The sequence below is a fragment of the Arachis ipaensis genome, chromosome B10, assembly GCF_059453495.1.
Source record: "Arachis ipaensis isolate K30076 ecotype BB chromosome B10, ASM5945349v1, whole genome shotgun sequence".
Lineage (NCBI taxonomy): Eukaryota > Viridiplantae > Streptophyta > Magnoliopsida > Fabales > Fabaceae > Arachis > Arachis ipaensis.
In genome coordinates, this window is record NC_142435.1 from 98,021,499 (window position 1) to 98,036,277 (window position 14,779).

General features: G+C 39.5%; 1 pseudogene; it reads left to right on the forward strand.

The window, feature by feature from the left end:
* Positions 1-506: 506 nt before the first annotated feature.
* On the forward strand, positions 507-1,208 carry LOC148581010 (uncharacterized; annotated as a pseudogene).
* Positions 1,209-14,779: the final 13,571 nt, after the last annotated feature.

A 14,779-nucleotide genomic window follows, 5' to 3' on the forward strand; every position in this document is an offset into this window, starting at 1 on the left:
CTTAGCTTTGCAGGCTGAGTCAGAGGCTAATTATGCTATTTCCTTGGCTTTCCTTTACTCTCTGGTTTACCCTTATCATTTCCTATTAGGTTTCTTAGCACGCAAGTAATCCTTTCTTTTGAGCGTGAAACTTTTTATTTTGCGATTTTTGTTTACCCGTTTTGTTTCAAGGCTCCTAGAATATTATCTTCTTCTCTATTATGTATTTATTTTGCTGTTTAGAGGTCCGTAACACTACATTACCTCTGTTCTACGACTTAAGCATAAAACTCTGTGTAGTAGGGTGTTACATTATGGTATCAGAGCAATTCGTTCCTACAGAGCCTGAGGACGGACTGATTGTGCTTTTGGCATTCTCTGTGTATGTGTTTATGTGCTATTAGGATATCTAACTGATATATGTGGCATAAACGTTCATGAGCATGCATTTGGGACTTAAAGCACTGAACTTGCGATATTGATACTGATCAACTTGATATCACTTGTTTGGTGTGTATAGGGACCAGATGTCTACTCGCAGACGCGGACGCAGGCGATGTAGAGGCCGAATAGGCATCAATGCTATGCCTGAAGCATCAGGAAACACTCCTAACCCTATAAACTTCATGGCTGCATTAGGCAATATGGCAGCAGCAATGCAAGCGACAGCTGAAGCCCTGGGAAACCAAATTAATAATGGGAATAATGGCAATAATGGTGATAATGGTCCAATGTCGCTCTCTTCCTTCTTGAAGGTTCACCCTCCAACTTTTAGAGGGACCTCGAATCTGACCGATGCTGATAACTGGATATAGGCCATTGAGCAAGCATTACAAGCTCAGCAGGTTCCTGATGAACAGTGGGTGAGTTTGGAACCTACCAGTTGCATGGTGAAGCTTAGCACTGGTGGCAAGGCATGAGGCGCATTCTGCAGCCTGATGGGGTTGTGATCTCTTGGGAGTTGTTCCGAGAGGAATTATATAAGAAATATTTCCCCACCTCAGTCAGAAATGCCAAAGAGTTCGAACTGCTTCAACTTAAATAGGGCCAGATGACTATTACTGAGTACACCAGTAAGTTTGAAGAATTGTACTGCTTCTCACGCATCTGTCAGGGAGCTCCTGAGGACTTTGCTGAGTAGAAGTGTATAAAGTATGAGGGAGGCCTTAGGAGTGACATTCAAAGCTTTATGGCGCCTATACAGATTCGGGTGTTTTCTGAGCTTGTGAATAGGAGCAGGGTGGTGGAGGATTATGTCAGAAGGGCTGCAGCAGAAAAAGGGAGTCTGAGGATGCAATTCCAGAGGACCACAGGGAGAAACTTTGCACTCAGAGGCAGACAGTTCAAGCGTGGTGGCTTTATCCCTTAGAACAATCAGGGGTAAGGCAACTCCAGGAGGCCTAATATCAGTGCTAATCAGGAAAGGAGACAAGGGAAGCAGCCACAGAAGGATATAAGTTGCCACAGATGTGGGACGTATCATTCAGGGCCATGCAGGTTTGGGACCGGAGTCTGTTACTCCTGTGGGCAGTTGGGACACTTGGCTAGTAGTTGCCCAGAGAAGAAGAGGTATGAGACAGGCAGTGTAGCAACCAGGAAGAGTATACACTACTTCTTCAGTAGGCGCTGAGGGGTCAGAGACATTGATCAGAGGTAACTGTGAGATGGCAGGTAAAACTTTGAATGCTTTGTTTGATTCTAGAGCTTCACACACTTTTATTGCATTTGAGAAGGCTGGAGTTATAGTGCACGAATTGTGAATCACACTTTTCACAATTCGTACCACTAACCAGCAAGGGCACTGGGTCGTCCAAGTAATACCTTACGTGAGTAAGGGTCGAATCCCACGGAGATTGTTGGTTTGAAGCAATCTCTGGTTATCTTGTAAATCTCAGTTAGGAGGTCAATTATAATTATCAGTTGACTTGCAAATGAACAAGGGAACATAAAATAAATACTTGGTATGCAGTAATGGAGACTATGTTGGAGTTTTGGAGATGCTTTGTCTTCTGAATCTCTGCTTTCTCCCTGTCTTCTTCTTCACGCACACAAGGTTCCTCCTAGGGCAAGCTGTGTGTTGGTGGATCACCGTTGTCAATGGTTACTATCCGTCCTCTCAGTGAAAAAGGTCCAGGTGCGCTGTCACCGCACGGCTAATCATCTGTCGGTTCTCGATCATGTCAGAATAGGATCCATTGATCCTTTTGTGTCTGTCACTATGCCCAACACTCGCGAGTTTAAAGCTCGTCACAGTCATTCAATCCCTGAATCCTACTCGGAATACCACAGACAAGGTTTAGACTTTTCGGATTCTCAAGAATGCTGCCAATGGATTCTAGCTTATACCACGAAGATTCTGATTAAGGAATCCAAGAGATATTCATTCAATCGAAAGTAGAACGGAGGTGGTTGTCAGGCACGCGTTCATAGGTTGAGAATGGTGATGACTGTCACGGATCATCACATCCATCATATTGAAGTGCGAATGAACATCTTAGATAGAAACAAGCGTGTTTGAATAGAAAACAGAAATAGTTGCATTAATTCATCGAAATACAGCAGAGCTCCTCACCCCCAACAATGGAGTTTAGAGACTCATGCCGTCAGAGATTACAAAGTTCATATCTAAAATGTCATGAGATGCAAAATAAATCTCTAAAAGTTGTTTAAATACTAAACTAGTAACCTAGGTTTACAGAAAATGAGTAAACTATGATAGATAGTGCAAAAATCTACTTCTGGGGCCCACTTGGTGTGTGCTGAGGCTGAGACTTAAGCTTCTCACGTGCCTGGGCTGTTTTGGGCGTTCAACGCCAGGTTGTAACCTGTTTCTGGCATTGAACTCCAACTTGTAACTTGTTTCTGGCGCTGGACGCCAGACTGCAACATAGAACTGGTGTTGAATGCCAGTTTACGTCGTCTATCCTTGAGCAAAGTATGGACTATTATATATTGCTGGAAAGCCCTGGATGTCTACTTTCCAACAGCATCAGCAGTCCTTTTTCAGCCTTAATCAGATTTTTGCTCAGCTCCCTCAATTTCAGCCAGAAAATACCTGAAATCACAGAAAAACACACAAACTCATAGTAAAGTCCAGAAATGTGATTTTTAATTAAAAACTAATAAAAATATACTAAAAACCAACTAAATCATACTAAAAACTAAGTAAAAACAATGCCAAAAAGTGTATAAATTATCCGCTCATCACAACACCAAACTTAAATTGTTGCTTGTCCCCAAGCAACTAAAAACAAAGTAGGATAAAAAGAAGAGAATATACAATGAATTCCAAAAACATCTATGAAGATCAGTGTTAATTAGATGAGCGGGGCTATTAGCTTTTTGCTTCTGAACAGTTTTGGCATCTCACTTTATCCTTTGAAGTTCAGACTGATTGGCATCTATAGGAACTCAGAATTTAGATAGTGTTATTGATTCTCCTAGTTCAGTATGTTAATTCTTGAACACAGCTACTTTATGAGTCTTGGCCGTGGCCCTAAGCACTCTGTTTTCCAGTATTACCACCGGATACATACATGCCACAGACACATAACTGGGTGAACCTTTTCAGATTGTGACTCAGCTTTGCTAAAGTCCCCAATTAGAGGTGTCCAGGGTTCTTAAGCACACTCTGTTTTTTGCTTTGGACCTCGACTTTAACCGCTCAGTCTCAAGTTTTCACTTGATACCTTCACGCCATAAGCACATGGTTAGGGACAGCTTGGTTTAGCCGCTAAGGCTAGGATTTTATTCCTTTAGGCCCTCCTATCCACTGATGCTCAAAGCCTTGGATCCTTTTTATTACCCTTGCCTTTTGGTTTTAAGGGCTATTAGCTTTTTGCTCTTGCCTTTTGGTTTAAAGAGCTTTTGGCTTTTTCTGCTTGCTTTTTCTTTTTCTTGCTCTCTTTTTTTTCGCATTTTTTTTTTTGCAAGCTTTGTTTTTCACTGCTTTTTCTTGCTTCAAGAATCATTTTTATGATTTTTCAGATTATCAAATAACATTTCTCCTTTTTCATCATTCTTTCAAGAGCCAACAATTTTAACATTCATAAACAACAAATTCAAAAGACATATGCACTGTTCAAGCATTCATTCAGAAAACAAAAAGTATTGCCACCACATCAAAAATAATTAAACTATTTTAAAATTCGAAATTCATGTACTTCTTTTTCTTTTTCAGAAAACAATTTTCATTTAAGAAAGGTGATGGATTCATAGGACATTCATATCTTTAAGACATAGACACTTAGATACTAGTGATCATATAGTAAAGACACAAACATAATTAAACATGAAGCATAGTAAACGAAAAACAGGAAAATAAGAACAAGGAGATTAAGGAATGGGTCCACCTTAATGAGGGTGGCGTCTTCCTCTTCTTGAAGAACCAATGGTGCTCTTGAGCTCCTCTATGTCTCTTTCTTGCCTTTGTTGCTCTTTCCTCATAGCTCTTTAATCTGCAGTCAATTGCTCTACCACTGAATTATGGAAAAACAAAAGCAATGCTTTTACCACACCAAACTTAAAAGGTTTGCTCGTCCTCGAGCAAAAGAAGAAAGAAGTGGAGAAGATGGAGGAGATGGAAGTGTGTGAATGGGTGGGTTTGGGAGGGGAATGGTTTGAATTTGAATGGTGAGGTAGTTGGAGATCCTGTGGGGTCCACAGATCCAGTGGGGTCAAGGATTTAGCATCCCTGCTCCAATTAGGCGTACAAAATGCCCTTACTGTGCAATCCTGGCGTTTAACGCCAGACTGCTGCCTGTTTCTGGCATTAAACGCCCAAATGTAGCCTGTTTCTGGCGTTTAACGCCAGACTGATGCTTGTTTCTGGCGTTAAACGCCAGACAGATGCTTGTTTCTGGCGTTTAAATGCCAGAATGATCTTCCTCCAGGGTGTGCTATTTTTCATTCTGTTTTTGATTTTCCATTTGTTTTTGTGACTTCACATGATCATCAACCTAAAGAAAACATAAAATAGCCTTGGAAAATAAATAGATATAATTAAATAATATTGGGTTGCCTCCCAACAAGCGCTTCTTTAATGTCAATAGCTTGACAGTGAGCTCTCATGGAGCCTCACAGATAATCAGAGCAAGGTTGGGACCTCCCAACACCAAACTTAGAGTTTGAATGTGGGGGTTCAATACCAAACTTAGAGTTTGACTGTGGGAGCTTTGGTTGACTCTACAGTGAGAGAAGCTTTTCATGCTTCCTCTCCATGGTTACAGTAGGAGAACCTTGTGTCTTATAGTTTGCAATGTCTGCAAACTACAGAGCTTCCTGAATAGCAAATAATTGCTCATCTGGAAAGGTTTCAGAGATCTCAGTAGGAGGGAGGGATGCTCCTGCTACTGGTTCTATCCGGGACAGGTGATCAGCTACTTGATTCTCTGTCCCTTTTCTGTCTCTTATTTCTATATCAAACTCTTACAGAAGCAACACCCATCTTATAAGCCTGGGCCTTGAATCTTGCTTTGTGAGTAGATATTTAAGAGCAGCATGGTCAATGTACACAATCACTTTTGATCCTACTAAGTAGGATCTAAACTTGTCAATGGCATAAACCACTGCAAGTAATTCTTTTTCTGTGGTTGTGTATTTTTTTGGGCATCATTTAAAACACTGCTAGCATAATAAATGACATGCAGAAGCTTGTTATGCCTCTGTCCCAATACTGCACCAATGGTATGGTCACTGGCATCACACATTAGTTCGAATGGTAATGTCCAGTCTGGTGCAGAAATAACTGGTGCTGTGACCAGCTTAGCTTTCAGGGTCTCAAACGTCTGCAGACACTTTGTGTCAAACACAAATGGCGTGTCAGCAGCTAGCAGATTGCTCAGAGGTTTTGCAATTTTTGAAAAATCCTTTATAAACCTCCTATAGAATCCTGCATGCCCCAGAAAGCTTCTGATTGCCTTAACATTGGCAGGTGGTGGTAATTTTTCAATTACTTCAACTTTAGCTTGATCCACCTCTATTCCCTTGTTTGAAATTTTATGCCCAAGGACAATCCCTTCAGTCACCATAAAGTGACATTTTTCCCAGTTTAAAACTAGGTTGGTCTCTTGGCATCTTTTCAGAACAAGTGCTAAATGGTTAAGGCAGGAGCTGAATGAGTCTCCAAATACTGAAAAGTCATCCATGAAGACTTCCAGAAACTTCTCTACCATATCAGAGAAGATAGAGAGCATGCACCTCTAAAAGGTTGCAGGTGCATTACACAGACCAAAAGGCATCCTTCTGTAGGCAAACACTCCAGAAGGACGTGTGAATGCTGTTTTCTCTTGGTCCTGAGGATCTACTACAATTTGGTTGTAACCTGAATAGCCATCCAAAAAGCAGTAATATTCATGACCTGCTAGTCTCTCTAGCATCTGGTCTATGAATGGTAAAGGAAAATGATCCTTCCTGGTGGCTGTATTGAGCCTTCTGTAGTCAATACACATACGCCACCCTGTAACTGTTCTTGTAGGAACCAATTCATTCTTTTCATTATGAACCACTGTCATTCCTCCCTTCTTAGGGACAACATGGACAGGGCTCACCCAGGGGCTATCAGAAATAGGATAGATAATCCCAGCCTCTAGTAACTTAGTGACCTCTTTCTGCACCACCTCCTTTATAGCGGGATTTAGCCGCCTCTGTCGTTGAACCACTGGCTTAGCATCATCCTCCAATAGGATCTTGTGCATGCATCTGGCTGGGCTAATGCCCTTAAGATCACTTATGGACCACCCAAGAGCTGTCTTGTGTGTCCTTAGCACCTGAATTAGTGCTTTCTCTTCCTGTGGCCCTAAAGCAGAGCTTATGATTACAGGAAAAGTGTCACCTTCTCCCAGAAATGCATATTTCAGGGATGGTGGTAGTGGTTTGAGCTTGGATTTAGGAGGTTTCTCCTCTTCCTGAGGAGTTTTCAGAGGTTCTTTTATTTCCTCTGGTTCCTCCAGATCAGGCTGAACATCTTTAAAAATGTCCTCTAGCTCTGATTTGAGACTCTCAGTCATATGGACCTCTTCCACCAGGGAGTCAATAATGTCAATGCCCAGGCAGTCGTCTGATGTGTCTGGATGTTGCATAGCCTTGACAACATTCAACTTAAACTCATCCTCATTGACTCTCAGGGTTATCTCCCCTTTTTGGACGTCAATGAGGGTTCGTCCAGTTGCTAGGAATGGTCTTCCTAGAATGAGAGTTGCACTCTTGTGCTCCTCCATTTCCAGCACTACAAAGTTAGTAGGGAAGGCAAATGGTCCAACCTTGACAATCATGTCCTCAATTATGCCTGATGGGTATTTAATGGAGCCATCAGCAAGTTGAAGACAGATCCGGGTTGGTTTGACCTCTTCAGTCAAGCCAAGCTTTCTGATAGTGGATGCAGGGATTAGGTTGATGCTTGCCCCAAGATCACATTGAGCTGTCTTGGTGCAGTTACCCTCTAATATGCATGGTATCATAAAGCTCCCGGGATCTTTAAGCTTTTCTGGGAAGCTTTTCAGAATGACTGCACTGCATTCTTCAGTGAGGAGAACTCTTTCAGTTTCTCTCCAATCCTTCTTATGACTCAAGATATCTTTCATGAACTTGGCATAAGAGGGTATTTGCTCCAGTGCCTCTGCAAACGGAATATTTATTTCAAGAGTCCTGAGATAGTCTGCAAAGCGGGCAAATTACTTATCCTACTTCTCTTTGCAGAGTTTTTGAGGATAAGACATCTTGGCTTTGTATTCCTCAAACTTAGTTGCTGCTGGTTTATTTCCTACAGAGGTAGGTTGAGAAGCCTTCTTGAGGGATTTATTATCAGCACTTACAGGTGTCTGATCCCTCACTGGCGTTTGAATGCCAGGGTTGGAAGCTTGATTGGCGTTGGACGCCAACTTCCTACCTGTTTCTGGCGTTTGAACGCCAGAACTGAGCTTCCATTGGGCGTTTAACGCCAGCTTTGCACCATTTTCTGGCATTTGAACGCTAGAGTTATTCCTCTCTGGGCTCTTACTATCCTCAGAGGGATTTTGGATAGTATTTTGCTCGTCCTCTGTCAGTTGTTCTTTTCTTGGCTTTCTGCTGCTCTGAAGTGAGGTATTTAATGTTTTTCCACTTCTTAATTGAACTGCTTGGCACTCTTCTGTTATTTGTTTTGATAACTGCTGTTTTGTTTGCTTCAACTGTACTTCCATATTCATATTAGCCATTCTTGTGTCTTGTAGTATCTCCTTGAATTCGGCGTTTTGTTAGAAAATCTAATTGCTGATTGAATTCAGTAACTTGTTCTGCAAGACTGAGTTCAGCAGTTACTGTTTTAGCCTCTTCTTTCTTGGAAGATTCACTGCTTAGGTACAGATGCTGATTTCTGGCAACTGTATCAATAAGCTCTTGAGCCTCTTCAATTGTCTTTCTCATGTGTATAGATCCACCAGCGGAGTGGTCTAGAGAAATCTGAGCTTTCTCTGTAAGCCCGTAATAGAAGATGTCTAACTGCACCCATTCTGAAAACATTTCAGAGGGGCATTTTTTTAGCATCTCTCTGTATCTTTCCCAGGCATCATAAAGAGATTCATTATCTCCTTGTTTAAAGCCTTGGATGTCCAGCCTTAGCTGTGTCATCCGTTTTGGAGGGAAGTATTGATTCAAGAATTTTTCTGACAGCTGTTTCCATGTCCTTATGCTAGCCTTAGGTTGGTTATTTAACCACCTCTTAGCTTGGTCTTTTACAGCAAATGGAAACAGTAATAATATGTAGACATCCTGATCTACTTCCTTATCATGTACTGTGTCAGCAATTTGTAAAAATTGTGCCAGAAACTCTGTAGGTTCTTCCTGTGGAAGACCGGAATACTGGCAACTTTGCTGCACCATGATAATGAGCTGAGGATTCAACTCAAAGCTACTGACTCCAATGGAGGGTATACAGATACTGCTCCCATATGAAGCAGTAGTGGGGTTAGCATATGACCCCAGAGTCCTTCTGGACTGTTCATTTCCACTTAGGTCCATGATGGAGAAAGGGAGATGATGCGGATTGCAAATACAAATTTTTTTTTTTTGAAGTCGAAATTAAAATTAAATAAAATAAAAAAATAAAGGAAAAATTGACTATATTTTCGAAAATTAGAAGAAAAAGAAATAAAAAAATTGAAAACTAAATTAATTAATTAAAAAGATTTGAAAAAGATGTGGGTGAGCATTTTTAAAAAAAATGAAGAGAGAGAAATTTGTTAGGAAGTTTTGAAAAAGATATGTCTTAAAATTAAAGATACTTGTAAGAAAATAAAATAAAATAAAATAAAGAAAAGATATGAAAAAGATTTGATTTTAAGATTTGAGATTAGAAAAGATAAGATAAGCTAGGTAAGAGAAGATAAGGAATTTAAATTAAAAAGTTTTGAAATTTTAAATTTTAAATTTGAAAATTAAATTTTAAAATTTGAAATTTGAAATTTGAAATTTTGAAAATTGAATTTTGAAAATTTGAAATTTGAAAGTTGAAATTTGAAAATTGAATTTTGAATTTTCGAAAAAGTCAACAATATAAGATAAGGATTTGAAAGAGAGTTAAATTTTGAAAAAATTTGATTTTTAAGTTTGAAAATTAAATTTTGAAATTTAAAATTTTGAAATTTGAAATTTTGAAATTTGAATTTTGAATTTTGAATTATGGAAGTTGAAAATTGAAATTTGAATTTGAAATAAGATAAGATAAGATTTTGAAAAAGATATGATTTTTTTTGTTTTTTTTTTTAAAAAATTTGAATTTTGAAATTTTAAAACTAAGATAAGATAAAATTTTGAAATTGAAATCTGAATTTTTATAAAAAATTTCGAAATATTTGCTTAAGAATAGTTAGAAAAGATATTTTTTGATTTTTGAATTTTATGATGAAAGAGAAAAACACACAAAAGATACACAACTTAAAATTTTTAGATCTAATGCTCCTTGTTTTCGAAAATTTTGGAGGAAAAATACCAAGGAACACCAAACTTAAAAATTTTAAGATCTAAACACAAAGAAGATTCAAGAACACTTTGAAGATTCACAAGAACAACAGAAAGAACACCAAACTTAAAATTTTTAGAAAACTTCAATAAAATTTTCAAAAATTATAAAAAGATTAACAAGAAAACATCAAACTTAAAGTTTGGCACAAAATTCAATCAAAGAAAAATTATTTTTGAAAAAGATTTTAAAAAGAAGATACCCAATCACCAAGAACATAAACCAACACTCTAACCAATTGAGCAGTAAATGTAACACTTGTTTTAAAGAGGTATTTTTAATAACTAAAAATAAATTTTTTGAGAACTAATGTTTTGAGAAAGCACAAGTAAAACAAGAAAAGACACAGAACAAGAAAAACCAAATATCAAACAAGAAAAATAAACAAGAACAACTTGAAGATCAAGGAAGAATAAAGAACACAAATTCGAAAATTTAAGAGAAAAAGATAAGAATGCAGTTGACACCAAACTTAAAACATGACACTAAACTCACAAAAAAAATTTTAAAATTAATAAAGAAAAATAATATTTTTAAAGAAATTTTTTTTTTTGAAAATAAATTAAAGGACTCAGATTTGATGACTCTATAGCAACAAAATAAATTATTCCTAATCTAAGCAACAAAATAAACCTTTAGTTGTTCAAACTCAAACAATCCCCGGCAACGGCGCCAAAAACTTGGTGCACGAATTGTGAATCACACTTTTCACAATTCGTACCACTAACCAGCAAGTGCACTGGGTCGTCCAAGTAATACCTTACGTGAGTAAGGGTCGAATCCCACGGAGATTGTTGATTTGAAGCAATCTCTGGTTATCTTGTAAATCTCAGTTAGGAGGTCAATTATAATTATCAGTTGACTTGCAAATGAACAAGGGAACATAAAATAAATACTTGGTATGCAGTAATAGAGAATATGTTGGAGTTTTGGAGATGCTTTGTCTTCTGAATCTCTGCTTTCTCCCTGTCTTCTTCTTCACGCACGCAAGGTTCCTCCTATGGCAAGCTGTGTGTTGGTAGATCACCGTTTTCAATGGTTATCATCCGTCCTCTCAGTGAAAAAGGTCCAGGTGCGCTGTCACCGCACAGCTAATCATCTGTCGGTTCTTGATCATGTCAGAATAGGATCCATTGATCCTTTTGCGTCTGTCATTACGCCCAACACTCGCGAGTTTGAAGCTCGTCACAGTCATTCAATCCCTAAATCCTACTCGGAATACCACAGACAAGGTTTAGACTTTCCGGATTCTCAAGAATGCTGCCAATGGATTCTAGCTTATACCACGAAGATTCTGATTAAGGAATCCAAGAGATATTCATTCAATCGAAAGTAGAACGGAGGTGGTTATCAGGCACGCGTTCATAGGTTGAGAATGGTGATGACTGTCACGGATCATCACATCCATCATATTGAAGTGCAAATGAACATCTTAGATAGAAACAAGCATGTTTGAATAGAAAACAGAAATAGTTGCATTAATTCATCGAAACACAGCAGAGCTCCTCACCCCCAACAATGGAGTTTAGAGACTCATGTCGTCAGAGATTACAAAGTTCATATCTAAAATGTCATGAGATGCAAAATAAATCTCTAAAAGTTGTTTAAATACTAAACTAGTAACCTAGGTTTACAGAAAATGAGTAAACTATGATAGATAGTGCAAAAATCCACTTCTGGGGCCCACTTGGTGTGTGCTGGGGCTGAGACTTAAGCTTCTCACGTGCCTGGGCTATTTTGGGCGTTCAACGCCAGGTTGTAACCTGTTTCTGGTGTTGAACTCCAACTTGTAACTTGTTTCTGGCGCTGGACGCCAGACTGCAATATAGAACTGGCGTTGAACGCCAGTTTACTTTCCAACGCAATTGAGAGCGCACCATTTGGAGTTCTGTAGCTCCAGAAAATCCACTTTGAGTGCAGGGAGGTCAGAATCCAACAGCATCAGCAGTCCTTTTTCAGCCTTAATCAGATTTTTGCTCAGCTCCCTCAATTTCAGCCAGAAAATACCTAAAATCACAGAAAAATACACAAACTCATAGTAAAGTCCAGAAATGTGGTTTTTAATTAAAAACTAATAAAAATATACTAAAAACCAACTAAATCATACTAAAAACTAAGTAAAAACAATGCCAAAAAGCGTATAAATTATCCGCTCATCAAGTTAGGATTGAAAATAGTAGTACTAGGGTATAATTTAAAGGTATATAATGCCACCCACGAGGCTATGATGACTAGGTTAGGGTGCCCCCAAGTTCCTTTTCGAATACAACAGCGTGATTTCGTGCATAACTTAATTTGTTTGCCGATGACTGGTCTTGATCTCATTTTGGGATTGGACTGGTTATCCAAGAACCGCGTTTTACTGGATTGCTCTGCGAAAATAGTGTATTTCATGCCGAAGGCACATAAGGGCCGGTTGTGCTGAATAACTACTACCTGAATTCCAGGATAGTGAACTGTTCTGGGGCCGAATGTTAGGGAATATTATTGTTAGCTGCGGGTGTTTTGGGTAATGAACAGAACTTGGAACAAATCCCGGTTGTGTGTGAGTTTCCGGAGGTGTTCCCTGATGATATTGATGAATTTCCACCAAAATGGGAAGTTGAGTTTGCCATTGATTTAGTACCTGGGGCCGGACCAATCTCGAGTGCTCCTTACAGAATGTCGCCTCTACAAATGGCCGAATTGAAGTCTCAACTGGAGGATCTGTTGGGTAAGAATTTTATCCGACCAAGTATATCTCCGTGGGGTGCGCCAGTATTCTGGTGAAGAAGAAAGATGGAAGTATGCGCTTATGTGTTGACTATAGGCAGCTGAATAAGGTTACAGTGAAGAATAAATACCCGTTGCCAAGGATTGATGACCTGATGGACCAATTACAGGGAGCTGGTGTGTTCTCTAAGATTGATCTACGATCCGGATACCATCAGATAAGGGTCAGAGATGAGGATATTCCTAAAATTGCCTTCAGAACGCGCTATGGCCACTATGAATATACTGTGATGTGCTTTGGACTAACTAATGCTCCAGCGATATTCATGGATTATATGAACAGAATTTTCCATCCATACCTGGATAAGTTTGTTGTTGTGTTTATAAATGACATTCTTATCTATTCTAAGACAGAGGATGAGCATGTAGAACACTTGCGAACAGTGATACAAATTCTGAAGGATAGGAAGTTATATGCCAAGCAATCCAAGTGTGAGTTCTGGAAGTCTGAGTTGAAATTTCTTGGTCATGTAGTGAGTAAGCAAGGAATAGCAGTGGATCCTGCTAAGGTTGAGGCGGTGATGAATTGGGAGCGGCCAACTTCAGTGACAGAAATCAGGAGTTTCTTAGGCTTGGCGGGTAATTATCGGAGGTTCATTAAAGGGTTTTCATAACTCGCTTTTCCTTTAACCAAGTTGACCAGGAAGGATGTTCCTTTTGTATGGACTCCTGAGTGCGAGGAAAGTTTCCTTGCCTTAAAGCAGAGATTGACTACCGCCCCCTGTGTTAGTGTTGCCTGAGCCGAGAGAACCATTCGAGGTATACTGTGATGCGTCTTTGAAAGGTTTAGGATGCGTGTTGATGTAGCATCATAAGGTTGTAGCTTATGCCTCACGTCAGTTAAGGCCACATGAAAGAAACTCTCCAACTCATGATTTGGAACTTGCAGCCATTGTCTTTGCCTTGAAGATTTGGAGGCACTATCTCTATGGAGTGAAATTTCAAGTTTTCTCAAACCATAAGAGCTTGAAGTACCTATTTGAGCAAAAAGAACTGAATATGCATCAGAGGAGGTGGATGGAACTCCTAAAGGATTATGACTTCGAGCTGGACTATCATCCGCGAAAGGCGAATGTAGTAGCAGATGCTTTGAGTAGGAAATCCCTATGTGCCGCTTGGATGATGCTAAAAGAGGAAGAATTGTTGAGGGCCCTTCAAGGATTGAAACTGGGAATCAGAGAAGAGTTTAGGACTTTATGCCTAAGCCAGTTACAGATCTCAAGTGACTTCAAGGCTGAGCTAGTAAAGGCTCATCAGAATGACCAAGAATTGTATAAGATTTTGCCGGCGATTGAGAAAGGCAAGCAATAGAGAGTGTCAGGAGATAGAGATGGGCTGTGGAGGTTCAAAGGCCGGATAATTGTGCCAGATGTCAGGGATTTGCAATAGAGCATATTGGAGGAAGCTCACAAGAGAGGGTTCTCCATTCATCCTGGAAGCACCAAGATGTACCAAGACTTAAAGACGATGTTCTGGTGGTCAAGAATGAAAAATGATATGGCGTTACATGTTTCTAAATGCCTAACTTGTCAGAAAGTCAAGATTGAACACCAAAGACCAGCAGGAATCCTTCAACCTTTAGAGATTCTACAGTGGAAATGGGAAAGCATTGCCATGGATTTTGTATTGGGCTTACCAAGGACTCGGACAGGTTGTGATGCTATTTGGGTGGTTATTGACCGACTGACCAAGTTAGCTCATTTTCTGCCTATTCGGATAAGTTGTACTATGGAGGAGTTGGCGCGCTTATACATAAAGGAGATTGTGAGGTTACATGGCGTACCTTCCACCATTGCATCGGATAGAAATTCTCGCTTCACATCACGATTCTGGGATGCTTTTCAACGAGCCTTTGGCACTCAATTAAGCCTAAGTATTGCCTATTATCCTCAGACGGATGGTCAATCAGAAAGAACAATCCACACCCTGGAAGACATAAAAAGAGCTTGTGTTTTGGATCAACCGGCGAGCTGGAATCGATATATGCCTCTGGTAGAATTTGCTTATAATAATAGCTATCATGCGAGTATTGAA